Genomic DNA, 13,983 nt, shown 5'->3' with positions numbered 1-13,983 from the left:
TCGCTTCAAGTCCGTGTGCAACGTCTGGGAAGAGATGACAGTGTAACTTGGTATTTTCTTTCTGGGAGGCAAGGGGAAAGATGAGTAAATGTCTAATTCATCTTCTACCTGGAAAGTCCTCTTCCAGGAATTTACCCAGAAGAAATCAATGAAGGGCCTGGAGAGATGGCTCAGAGGTTAAGAGCACTGGCTGTTCTTCCAAAGGTCCTGAGTTCAATTCCCAACAACCACATGGTAGCTCATCTATAATGAGATCTGGTGCCCTCTTCTGGCCTGTAGGCATACACCCTGGAAGAATACTGTTTCCATAATAAATAATTGTTTAAAAAAAAGAAAGAAATCAATGAAGATGCGGGGCAGCTGGGGGCAGGGGGGGACTTTATGTCAGCGATTCTCCCTGAAGCCTACTTAGGAAATAACAGGAAATAGAGTGACTGGCCAATGCCACCCCCCACCCAAGTCTTGGAATGACCAGCAGCCTGTTGATGGGTCTCTCCAGCTACTTCATCAGCTGCTTGAGTGAGAATGGGAAACTCCCACAGATGTCTGTCCATGGGTGAAGTTGCTGTTTGGAAGTTTTCGCTAGCTCGCTCAGAGAAACAATAGCTGTCCACCACATCTCTGCTCTCCTTCTTTGGCTTCATGGTGATGACGGAAGTTCATTATTTCTTCTAGAAAGGAAAACACACAGTTTAATTGTGGCATAAACATAAAACAAAGTCTAGAGGCAGCAAGTGCTAGGAGAATGCTGGCGTTCACCAAGGACGGGCCTATGGGCGTTCTGTGAGTCTCTCACCATTTCACTCACGTTCTCTTACTCGAGGTAGGAAGACAGGACGAGAAGGCACCAGGGACATTTCCATGCCACCAGAAAGCAACGGCTGCCTCCCAAATCTCCAGCCGATTACTTGTATTCTACAGCCTCAGAGAATTCACAGGGACATAGCAGCAAGAGAGTCCGTCAAGAAATCAAGACTCCCGAAAAGCGAATAGGATTCTTAGCATAGCAGGCTTTCTGATGGTGATTGATTTCTCTGGTCAAAGCCCTTCAAACAAAATCAAGAAAGGAATGGACAGAGAAGTAGAAAATGACTATTGAGAGAGAAGCCAGCCAAGCCTGTCACACCTTAGAGAAAGAAAGGGAACCATCCTAGTCAGTATCCCTGGTGGTGTTTTTTTTTTTTTAATAATAGAATGTATTCACCCATGAAGACTGAAGATCAGATAGCTAATTTCAAACCAAATGTCTGTGTTACCATGTTATTTAGGGACTGTTGCTGGAGGGAGAAGAAAGGAGGAAAGAGTGTGGATCCTGCCCACAGCACAAACATCTCCCTTTTGCCTGAATAGTATATTGAGTATACTTATCTATATATGTGTGTGTATGAACATGTGTGTATATTTTTATATATACATAGATTAAAATGATCTAGAAGTCTGCCTAACAGGGATTTCAAAGTGGAGGTTCCTGAAACTTAAGTTTACATTTAAAATACTTTTAAGAGGCTAAGCATAATGGCCCATGCCTTTGATCCCAGAACGTGGGAAGTAGACACAGGTGGATCTCTGAGAGTTCCAGGCCAGCTTGGTCTAGGTAGCAAGCTCATGCCAGCCAGGGCTTATGTGCATAAGACTTCCCCTCAAAAGAAAGATCTTTTTAAGTTGCCAGGTGTGGTGTCACACACCTTCAGTTCTAGCGCTCAGGTGGCAAGGCAAAGGTAGGAGGATCTCTCTGAGTTTGAGGCCAGCCTGGTGTACATAGAAAGTTCCAGACTAGCCAAGGTTTCATAGTAAGACCCTACTGCCTAGCAGGGTGGTGGTGGCGCACGCCTTTAATCCCAGCACTCAGAAGGCAGAGGTAGGCAGATCGCTGTGAATTTGAGGCCAGCCTGGTCTACAAAGTTAGTCCAGGACAGCCAAGGCTACACAGAGAAACCCTGTCTTGAAAAAAAAAAAAAGACCCCACTGCCTATGTAATCTGTATCACATATTGCATGCCATCCTAGCAACTTGAAGTAGCCAAGAGCGGACTCACTGTGACAACAGCCCATTAGCATGAAGCTATATATCTGTCAACAGCCTTCGTCAGAGCAAACATGTATGATAGTTCTAACGTCACAGGTGACTCCTTTATAATAATTTTCACATGCACTAATTCACCCTATGTTACATATACATGTTAATGTCCATGAAAATGTATGTGGGTACCTATTCATATGGGTGCACATATGCACATCAGTATGTGCTCATGCATGTGCTGTGGAGGCTAAGAAGACAACCTCAGTTTTGTTCTCTGTTGCCACCTGTCTGGCCTGGAAATCACCAATTGGGTTAGACTGGCTGGCTAGTGAGCTCAGGGATGCGCCTGTCTCTGACTCCCCAGTGCTGGGATTGCAAGTATGTTGCCACTATGTCCAGTTTGTTTTTTTGTTTGTTTGTTTTTTTTTTTAGCATGGGGCCTAGGGCTTGAACCCAGTCCCTCATGCTTGCATGCAAGCACCCTACTGGCTGAGCTACTTCTGCAGCCCCCTGGTGTTAATGTTAATACCCATTTTGCATTGACAATCACAGTTTGGCCCCTTGGGCATTTAGTCCCTGACTCCCAGATATACGTGGGTGCTGACAAGAGCTCTGTGGGTCATGGGTCATTCTTAATTTTTCTTTTTCCTGGTCTGTCTTTTCTAATTTTGATAAAATAAACAGGCACGGCTTTTGTAATAAGGGGGAAAGACGCCATTTTAATTAAAAAGTAATAACCCTGTGGCCTGTGACCTTGTGGGCTGCTTGGACCGTGCTCCCACAGCTCCCCGCTGAGCCTGGCTCTTCTGGGCCTCTGCTCTTCCTGCCTTCCTGGCTTGCCTCATATGTGCAGCCAAGTGAGTAGTAGCAGGGTCCCTGCCCTGCCCTGGCCTGTGGGTGGAGCTAGGGCTGAACACTTTCTGAGGAGCCCTCCTGGACGGGTTCTGAAGGCCAGCTGGGGTCTGAGGGCTTTCAAATGTGGGGAAGCTGTGCCTGCCAATGGCAGCGGCTGTGCTCTGTCCAGAGCTGCTGGTAGACAACCGGCTTTGTGCTAATGTGCTGTTATCACACCAATTCCACCCTCCGATACTCCAAGTCACCACCACATCTGGCTTGAATCTTTCCTCATTATAACCTTTAAAAAAACAAAAACCTGAAATCCCAGCCATCCTTTCAGCACCATCTCCTTCCTCCTTTCTTCTCTCCCCGCCCCAACCCTTCCTTTTCTCAGGCACTCCAGAAACTTCAAGCAAGTTTGAAGGAGGACTTTAGAAATTATTTACCCAAAGTGCTCTTGTTCCTATTTTACAGACGGTGACAGTGAGGTCCAGAAAGAGCCCTAGCTTGCCGTGTCACCATTCTTACCAAGCTGCCAGGTGATGTGTGGCAGGCAGCCCAGACCCCTTAGGATCCTGATCTACAGGACAGAAAGGGGGCTGCCGGCTTGTTACTTCTCCATCACTGGGATAAAACACCATGAGCAAGGCAAGTTATAGAAGGAAGGCTGGTTTGGGCCTCACAGTTGTAAAGGGATGGGAGGCCATCACCCTCATGGTCTGGTGGGATGGAGAAGGGGAATAGCAGCAGGCGGACGGACACAAGGCTGGGGTGACAGCTGAGAGCTCACACCCCAGTCCACAAACAGGAAGCAGAGCTGCACTGGGGATGATGGAAGAATTTTGTAGCTGTCAATTTGGCCTTTAGGTCGCTGCACAGTCCTGCTGATCGGATGTGGTGTGTGATCATCAGTGCTGCCATCTTGGATCTCCTCTCGGTGGCAAAATTGTGAAGCCTCAAAGTCTCATCTATGACGCACTTCCTTCAACTGGCCACACCCAACCCTTCCCAAACAGTTCCATCAAGTGGGGACCAGGTATCCAAACAGAGGAACCTGTGGGGGCACTCTCATCTAAACCACATATGTACCTTGGATGTCTATCCTCCTACGAGCCCTGGGTTGAAGGTTTGGTCCCTAGAATGGTGCTGCTGCTACTGGCACGTGGGGCCTGGTGAGGGGTCTTCAGGTCACTGGAGGGTGTGCCCTGCTTTGTTATTCGTTCATCTGCATCCTGGATCAAGGCATCTGCAGTTTCTGCCTCTGTGATGTGCTGCCTTTGCCAGGGACCACAAAGCTCGACTGCAATCCCCCAAAACACAAGCAGAAGTATACATTTCTATTTATAAGTTCATTTGCCCCAGACACTTCATTTTAGTTAAATAAAATAAAATAAAATAAAAGGCTGGCTAGCTGACTAACATAGGTTCCTTACAACCAGTAGCATGTCCCCTCGATGGCTAGGAAAAACAGTAGGCAAGAGAGGGACCAGGGATGCAAACATTGGACTTAATTTATTGCACAAAGGTTCCTAGTTCATTGGGAGATCTGTTAGGTCTTCCCTGGAACTCAAGTCCTCTTACTTCTAATCATAGTTTATTGTGCAGTTGGGATGAAGATTGGGGGAGGGAACAGCAGTTTCTAACATCCTTTGCGCTGCATTGAGCGCTCTATGAATACTTCATGAGGCTTCCCTCAAGGGACAGCCTATGGCTTTGGGCTGTCCAGCAGCTGGGGTGTCCATTGCAGCTTAGGCTTCACCGTCACAGCTTCGGGCAGTGGTCTCTCTGGATTCTTTTCAGGGACAGTGACCCTGGGACACATTGCCTAGCCACACAGCAACTCTCTGAGACTGTGGAGGGAGACGCAGTGACTCTCTCAAGCTTGCCTCTTCCGTGCCTGTAAAACCTCCGCTGTGCAGACAGTGTTATCACGTTCTATCATCAGCTTGGGAAGAGCCTGGCCCCCATGGGACCGCAGCTGCAGCATTGTGTGCTGACCCTAGGGAAACACTCTCCCAGGCAGTGGCTTTCCAGGAGCAGGGAGCCCCTTAGGCATTCTGACTTTAGGCTCCCTCCTTTCAAATGAGTTTTGAATTTTTACAAGTTGGAGTTTTTGATGGGGAGGTTCTTGCCCTGCGCCCCTTTTCTTACTGTCCCAGTGAGGAACACTTTAACAGTTACATCCTCTTTCTTATTATGGGCCTTGGCTGCAAAGTTAAACTTCTTTGAGTTCTTTTTATGGACAAACTACACTTTAAAAATATATTTCTGAGCCAGGCTCAGCGGCACATGCCTGCAATCCCAGCACTCTGGGAGGCAGAGGCAGGAGGATCGTTGTGAGTTTGAGGCCAGCCTGGTCTACAAAGCAAGTCTAGGACAGCCAAGGCTACACAGAGAAACCCTGTCTTTTTACTCTTCTTTGTTTTAGGCCTGGATAAATGTAGTTATAGTAGCCATACGTCAGCCTGGAACTTATCAATGAAATTAGCCTATTGCTCATGGGTTGAGTGCAGCCAGGTTCTTTGTCAGAATATAGTTTGAATATCCTCCAGCCCTGTTTGTGAGAAGAGTCCAGTTCCTCTCTGAAACATCTTGAACTGAGCCACCAACTCGCTTTGCAAACTCCCACCGGAATGGCCTATGCATGCACTATAAAGCATGGTTCTCAACCTGTGGGTCGTGACCCCCTGAGATTATATATCAGAAAGCTTGTATATTTGATACTACATTACAATTCATTACAGTAGCAATGAAATAATTTTATGGTTGGGGGGTCACCACAACATGAGGAACTGCATTAAAGGGTCTTAGCATTAGGAAAATTAAGGACCACTGGCTTACAACATTCAAAGGATTTATTTTCTAAGCAAGAATTCCAAACTCTTCCACATTTCTCTTGCAAACCAGATCTAATGGCTTAAGAGCCATGTGGTCAGGGTTACCATAGTAACAGCTTCACGCCTTAGTACCAATTTTCTGTGTTAATTACTTTTCCCATTGTAATTAAAATCTTCTGACAAAAGCAACTTAAGGGAGAAAGGGTTAATTCAGGCTCACAGCTCAGGAAGATCATTCTGTCATTGTAGGGGAAGACATCCATCCTAGTGTGTGTAAAGTGATGCCTGACTGTGGCTTTGATTAATATTACCCTAAATATTAATGATGTGAGCATTTTTTTCATGTGTATATTAGACACTTCTGTACTTTCTTTGGAAAAACGTCTTCTAAATACTCTATTCCCATTTTGAATTGGTTTACTTACATTTTTTTTATTGTTAAGTTGTAAAGGTCCTAGGCATTATATCTTTCTCAAAAATATGACGGTAAAATATTTTCCTCTTTGTGTATTGTCTTTTCATTTTCTTGGTGATATTCCTTTGAATTTAGAAATATTTAAAGTTCTTCCTTTGGTTGCATGTGCTTGGTATTGCATCTATTGCATGGTGACGAGGTGTACCCTGCAGCATTAGTGACGAGGTGTACCCTGCAGCATTAGTGACGAGGTGTACCCTGCAGCATTAGTGACGAGGTGTACCCTGCAGCATTAGTGACGAGGTGTACCCTGCAGCATTAGTGCCGAGGTGTACCCTGCAGCATTAGTGACGAGGTGTACCCTGCAGCATTAGTGACGAGGTGTTCCCTGCAGCATTAGTGACGAGGTGTACCCTGCAGCATTAGTGACGAGGTGTACCCTGCAGCATTAGTGACGAGGTGTACCCTGCAGCATTAGTGCCGAGGTGTACCCTGCAGCATTAGTGCCGAGGTGTTCCCTGCAGCATTAGTGCCGAGGTGTTCCCTGCAGCATTAGTGACGAGGTGTACCCTGCAGCATTAGTGACGAGGTGTACCCTGCAGCATTAGTGCCGAGGTGTACCCTGCAGCATTAGTGACGAGGTGTACCCTGCAGCATTAGTGCTGGGATGTACCCTGCAGCATTATTCTGAGAGTTTTATTGTGTTATCTCTTATATTGAAGATTTAGGTCTTGTGTGTGTGTGTGTGTGTGTGTGTGTGTGTGTGTGTGATGTGTGTGTATTTGTGTGTGTTTGTGTGTGTTTGTGTGTGTGTGCTAGAAGGAGTTTGAAATATCCTTTCTTTCCTAGGAATGCCATCTCACATTGATTCTGCCCTACAGATCTTTGTGGTTCTGTTCATTTTTCATTGTTGTTTTCTTTCTGATGCTCAGACATGGAATTCTCATTTGTTTTCTACTTCAAGTTTCCTAATTGTCCCCGTTGCATGATCCAGTTTGGTATTGCATCCTTCTAGTGAATTTTTTACTTTAATTATACTTTTCAGCTCCTAAATTTCCACCTACTTCTTTTTAAAGTAACTTTGTTCCTTTATTATTATTGCCTATTTAATGAGACACCATTCCACTTTCCCTTGGCTATTTAGAACTAATCTCCTTGGTTCTTTGACTATATTTCAAATAAATTACTTAAAGTCCTTGTCTAGACTTCCCCCACAGACACTTTCTATCGATAGCTTTCCCCCACCTTGTGTTTCCTGTAGCTTATTGCCTCTTTGCATGGCTCGTCATTTTGTTGTTGTTGTTGAAACCTGCAGTCTTTCTGTAACATGGTGTGGATGCCCTCGACATGAGCTGCTCTCCTCTCCCCTGGATGCTGTCATTTGCCTTAGTGGCTTGGCTGGACATAAAGTCTGCATCCTTATGTGTGTGGGCTGCTGGGTTCCTACTCAGTCACTTTAGTCAATGACTAGGCGGAGATTTCCTTAGCTACTTGGAGCTTGTACGTTATCTTGTCTATGCAGAGGGGTTCTTTGTGAATGAGGAGACTTGCTCTCAAAATTCAGCCAGGCAACTGGTTACCTGCTGGGCTTCCATTCAATGCTTATGCAGAGAGAAAGTGTGGCACTCTTTTCTGGGCCTGGGCATGAGTGTGGGCACTGCACAGCCCTGCAAGCATAAAGTCTTGTAGATTCCCAGTTACTGGTCAGAGCTTTCTGAAGCTCTATGAAGCTTTTCCTTCTCTAGTTACTCAATTTAATTTTGGGGGTTATCCTATTCTTCTACCCAAATTTTTTCTGCCACCGAAGTGGGTCCAAAGTTTCACAACTGTTTGCAAATGCCTTGGCGAACATTCCCCAGAGAAAAAGTCACGATGAAGGCCTCCTTGTGCTGAGTAAGTTGGGAGTCAGGTAAAATAAAGCAGTCTTGCTTGTGGAGTCTTTCAGTGACTAACCAGACAGGATGCACAATGACAATCTTAGGCTTTGAAGGTAATTTTGATCCTTCTGGTGGCTTTCAGGATGATTTTCTTCTTGGATAATGGGCTGTTGGTTTCCAAAGCTATGGCAACATTTTAATAAGTAGCATGGAAATGAAGCAAGAATCTCAACAAAGGCCATTGCTTCAACTCACGCTTAGCCTTCTTCTTTGTGTATATGTGTGTGTGTGTGCGCGCGCGTGTGCATGCACGCGCACGTACGCGCACACATGTGAAGGCCAGAAGTCAATGTCAGGTGGCTTTTTCCATCACTCTTATTTTTTGAGACAGGGTCTTTCACTGAACTTGGAGCTCATCGATCTGCTAGAGACTGGCTGAGGGTCACCCTGCCTTTCCCTCCCAAGCTCTAGTATTAGAGGCACTGCGCCAGCTTTTCACATGGATGCTGGAGATCCAAACCAGGTCTTCATGCCTGCAGAACAAGCATTTTCCTGTAACCACTTGAACTCTCTCCCTCGCCCCCTAACCTTCTTCCTTGAATAGATGATCCCTAAGTGCTGCTCGCCTTTGATTAATCACAAAAGTCCTGAAGAGGTTTGGTTCTGACCATGTTTTCTGGTTTTCTTGTTGTTTTTCTGGTGGAGAGACAGTCTGTCTTTGTTCCTGTCTCTGCCCTCTGTATACTGCCTTATTGTCACCACAGCTCCCCCACCAACCCCAGCTCCCAGCACTGTCAGATGAAGGTGCAGAGCACTGGGCCAAGCTTCACCACAGTTTCCTTCCCAGCTCCCACACCAATGGGTAAAGAGTCCCTGAGCCGTGAGTCCACAGCCCAAATTTCTACTGTTCTCTTAGTTCCTTGAATTGACCTGTAAACAGCTCCCAGGCCCTCAGCACCCAGAGTACCACCATCCACCCAACCAATTCTGGGTTCACAAGTCTCAGTGCAGAAACAAAACATAGAAACTCATGACAACATGTCTCCCTTAACTGTCGCCACAGCTGTATGGGAAGGTGATCTCTCCATCACTATCTCCATCTGCAGATGAAGAATTCATATTCTTATTCATGAATATGAATATGAGCTCATAGTCATGCTCAGAGAGGTGGTACGCATTGCCAAAGCCCCCCCCCCATCGCCAAAGCCCCCGTCCATCCAGCTGGTTGGAGGAGGGGCTAGGACGCAAAGCAGAGCCTGGCTCCGGGGCTGGTGTGGTTGTAACAGTCTCCTCCCAGATCAAAACATTCCTCCCTGCTCCTTAAGGGAAATAAACAACAACAAAACAGCTTCAAGAACTCCCTGAAATGGGACTAGATTCACTAGGCCCCTCTCTGCCGAAGAAAGTGGAACCCAGCTACCAAGAAGACAGACCAGCTGAGCTGTGGAGATTCTGGGAGGAGAAAAAGCTACGAGGGCAACTCAGGTCAGAAGAGCTACCTGGAAGAGGGTCAGACCATCTGAGGCACCTGGAGAGGACCCTCTCCAAGCTGTAGAGCTGCCTGCAGGCTGTGCAGTGGGCTCCAGGCTCCCCAGCTTGTGTGAGCTGTCACCAGTGCTGGGGTGGGCCCTGGTGACACAGCTGCCTTTGAGTCATTTGTGCTCCTATGAGTAACCTCTCACCCATATTCCTACTAGTAACCCCAATAAAAACTCATTGGTTCACCGAGTTGGACTTTGGTGGTTTCTGTACTTTGATCTGTCTTGGGTTCCCTGTCTGAGGTGACTAGATGAATGTGTTTCAAGTCCCCCCCAAAAGCATTGTCACACAGAATGTATGTACTAGGGTGTTTGTCTCAAAATTGGGCAAGGGACACAGGCTTTGGGGAATCAGGCAGTCAAGTCCCAGCTTTACTTCTGTCCAGTTAAGGTTTCTCTGAGCCTTAGTGCCCCATCCCTGTGACCGTGCCTCAGTTTCCTATTCTGTATAGGGAAGCTGTTGGCGGGGTTTTCCTACGCTTTCTCCAGATTTGGGTTTTCAATGGAGCCTGTAGTCTCTAGCATACACGGCCCCATGACACTGTGATCCTCTAGCTGAGGACAGGCCTGGGCACTGCTGCCACAGGGAAGCCCTGCTCCCCAGAGGCTGGTGGCTGGCGGTAGGTGCCAGCATGCTCCATTCGCCTGGGAGCTTTAAGTGACTCGAAGGGGTGACGTGGCAGGTACTCACCAACAGCAAGGTCCCTGGTCAGCCATGCTATGTGACCAGACACCAGTCTTCCCTCCGGCTTCAAGACACCCTGAAACTGAGGGCCAGGCTGGTGGCCAATGGTGGTCCTTGTTTCAGCTCTATGCCCGCCCCCCTCCACCCCCACCCCCGCCCCCACTTCTGTTCCCTTCCTCAACGGCCCCTCTCATCAGCAAACCCTGCAGAAATCTAATGGTTTTCAGGACATGAAATAAAATACTTTCTTTTAAAAATTTTCTCTTCCTTTCCTTGACCCTACAAGACCTGGTTTTCCACTAAGGGCTCCTTGGAAACCACCTGAAAGAACAAAGCAGTATCAAGCTGTGTGCCCTGCCCCCTTCCTGGGCATTCGGGTGGATGCGGGTGCCCTCTAGTGGCCTCCCTCACCTCTGCATGGGCTTTCCAAAGTCCCTGCAGTTGGAAGGGCTTTTCTCTGTCTCTGTCTCTGTCTCTGTCTCTGTCTCTGTCTCTGTCTCTGTCTCTGTCTCTGTCTCTGTCTCTGTCTCTGTCTCTGTCTCTGTCTCTGTCTCTGTCTCTGTCTCTGTCTCTGTCTCTGTCTCTGTCTTTTCCCTCTTCCTAGCCCTTCCTGCCCCAAGACATGCCTTAAAAATAGCTCACAGTATATCGATCATACATTTTTTTCTGCTTTGACTTCAGAATTCAGAGCTGGGTACCCGCAGGCCGGGAGAAACACAGTTAGAGGGATGGGCTTAGAGCGTGTGTTAGTTATTAATACTATTCTTTTTGCCATGAGAGACTAACCCGACCGGAAGCCATTTGAGGGAGGAGGGTTTATTTTGTCTCACTGTTTCCCTGGGGAGGTATGGCGGTGAGACTGGCTTCTGACTCTGGCCATGGGAGCCGGTAGCACAACCAGTTCACAACACGGTACTGAAGAAGGCACAGAAACAGGGTTGTAACTGGCATGGGCCTCCACTTTCTCCACTTTCTCCAAAGGCATGGCTCCTTCCAAAGATTCCACAGGGTCTTTTCCCCAGCACTACCTGCTAGGGACCAATTTAAAAAGATGAGCCTCAGGGTAAAGCAGCAGTGGGGGGAGTTTTATATCTAAACCATAATTGTAATAGTAACTTTTATTCTCCTGGCTCAACTGCTGTCTGGGAGGCTTGCTACCTCCTTCTGCTGGCCTAGGCCTAGGTCTGGAAACTTCTAGCCCAGTACAATCTAACCTAGGCCTAGAATGTTTTCAGCCTTTGAGACTTACGGCTTAATGAGCTCACCGTTACGTGTTCTTTCTGAGCTCTGGGCTGCCTGGTTCAACTCAGCTGTTCTGGCTCAAACTCTTCCCCTAGCTGACTTATTGAATCTGGCTTCTCTCTTGGCCCAGAATTGCTCTACTTGGCCTCAAACTAACTCACCAATCTGCTCTAGTCTTCTGGCTTCTTCTCATTTTCTGGCTTGCTCCATCTTCACCTGAGTTCTCGCTCCCTGCAACCCATCTCTCTATTACTGTCCTGGTAAAACTGCCTCCTCTCTCTGTAAAACAGCCTCTTAAGTAGCTTCCCTTTCCTCTCTCTTCTTGTGAGAGTTGGGCATATCCTATTCTGTCAAATCTTCTCTGATTCGTCACCTTTTCTGCCACTCAATTAGACATCACTTTCAAAAATGGGTGCTTCCTTCTACAAACTAACTTTACCTTCATTTGGGATCAAAGGCATGTGCCACCATTCCTGGACCTAAGGTTTTCTTTACCTAATACTTGCTCTATAACAGGCTGGCCTTGAACTAGGAACTGTCCGCTTCTGTCTCCTGGATTAAAGGCGTGTTTGTATTCCAGCTAGATCACAAAGAGCTAGAAGATCTTTGGATGTGATCTCTTGCCAGAGAAGCCATGTTCTGCATTAACATTCTTCTATACAAAATAGCATTCTTTTAAAATTTTTATTATTTTAAAATTATTTGTGTGTGTGTGTGTGTGTGTGTGTGTGTGTGTGTGTGTGTGTATGTATGTACATGTAGGTGTTGAAGACCAGAGTGTCAGATCGCTTGGAATTGGAGTTGCAGGTGGTTGTGAGCCACCTGATGTGGGTTTTGGGAATTGAACTCTGGTTCTCTGGAAGAGCAGTTTGTGGCCTTAACCACCAAGGCATCTCTCCAGCCTAATAATAGCAGTCTTTAACTATTTGTATCTCTCTTATGTAAGCTGAGACATTGGAGGTTGGCTTAATTTGACTCCCTAGCTGATAGATGTTTGTGATTGTTTTAACTGCCAACTGACTCACTCTAGAATCATGCAGAAGAGAGTCGTAATGCAGAATTAACTAGGTCAGCTTAGCCTATGGGCATATCCATTGCAATATGTTTTGACAGGTAATTGTTGTAGGAAGAGCCTGCCCACTGTTCACGGCACCAATCTGTGGCTTTGGAGTATTAGTCAAGCAAGGGTCCCACGGTTATTGCACCTACTCTTAGCTAAGGATGCGGTGCTTTGGGTACCACCTTGACTCCCCAAATAATGGATTGTAACCTGTAACCTGGAATTGTAAGCCAAGTCAACCCTTTCTTCCCTAAGTTACTTTTGTGTAGGGATGTTTTATCACAGGAAGGGAAACAAGATTGGAACCCTGTTAAACTCCTTCCTGGTGCCTGGCTATCTTAAGTCTTTAGCCAGGGAAAGGGGGGGGGGGCAAGCAGCCCCTCTTTGGCCACCAGATGCTTTGAACCTTCTTTGGACACCATGGTCAAGCTACACAAGAACCGCAGCTGCTTGTTGCTGAAGCGCCACTGCAGCTGGAACAGTCCTTCCAGTCTGAATGTTTCAGCTGACCCAGAGGCCTTACCATCACAAGCCTTGCCAATCCTGGCAACCATTTCCATCCCAGGCATGGCGTACTTTTCCTGATGGCCTTTGCTTGGCACAAACACAGTCCTCCATCCGAGTTACAGACTATGACATGATTTGGTGCAAATACCTTTGCTGTCCCATTGCTATCCCATTCTGCTGGTTTGGGCTATATAAACAAGTGTTTGGCTCATTTTTCCTAGTTAGCTGGGAGACGCCTGCCTGTATTTCAACATCGGACCCATTTAAAGAATCCTCTTTAATACTTTTTTTAAAAAAAGACAGGGTATCTTAGTTACTATTCTCCTCACAGTATGAGGAGACACCATGATGAAGGCAACTTTTAAATGAAAGCATTTAATTGAGGGTTTGCTTACAGTTTCAGAAGGTGAGTCCATGACCATCATGGTGTGGAGCATAGCAGCAGGCGAGCAGGCAGGCCCAGCACTGGAGCAATAGCTAAGAGTTTACATGTTGAGATTGTTATGATATATAAATTACACACAGGTGCAACAGGTGTGGTACAAGGAAGCTTATTATGGGAAAGGTGAGACAGAGACAGACAGTGTAGGAGAGCACAAGAAAGAAGAGAATACAGAGTAGGGAGGAAGACAGAATCAGAGGGACAGAGAGAAGAACAGGGAGGAGAGAGAGGGGGAGGGTGTGCATCAGGAAATGATATCAGGTTGCTAAGCAACCTAGAGGTAGGCTGCCTATATGCTAACAAACACAACAATGACAAGGCTGGGAGAGAGAGCAAGAGAGTGAGAGCAAGGGGGGAGAGAGAGAGAGAGAGAGAGAGAGAGAGAGAGAGAGAGAGAGAGAGAGAGAGAGAGAGGGAGAGGGAGAGATCACCCGAAAATGGCCTGAGAATTTGAAACCTCCAAGCCCATGCCTAGTAACACAACTCCTCCAACAAGGCCACACCTCCTAATCCTTCCCAAATGA

The sequence above is a fragment of the Acomys minous genome (genome assembly GCF_964271855.1).
Source record: "Acomys minous genome assembly, chromosome: 3".
NCBI lineage: Eukaryota > Metazoa > Chordata > Mammalia > Rodentia > Muridae > Acomys > Acomys minous.
The sequence above is the reverse complement of the archived record's forward strand: the minus strand, read 5'-3'. Positions refer to the sequence as shown.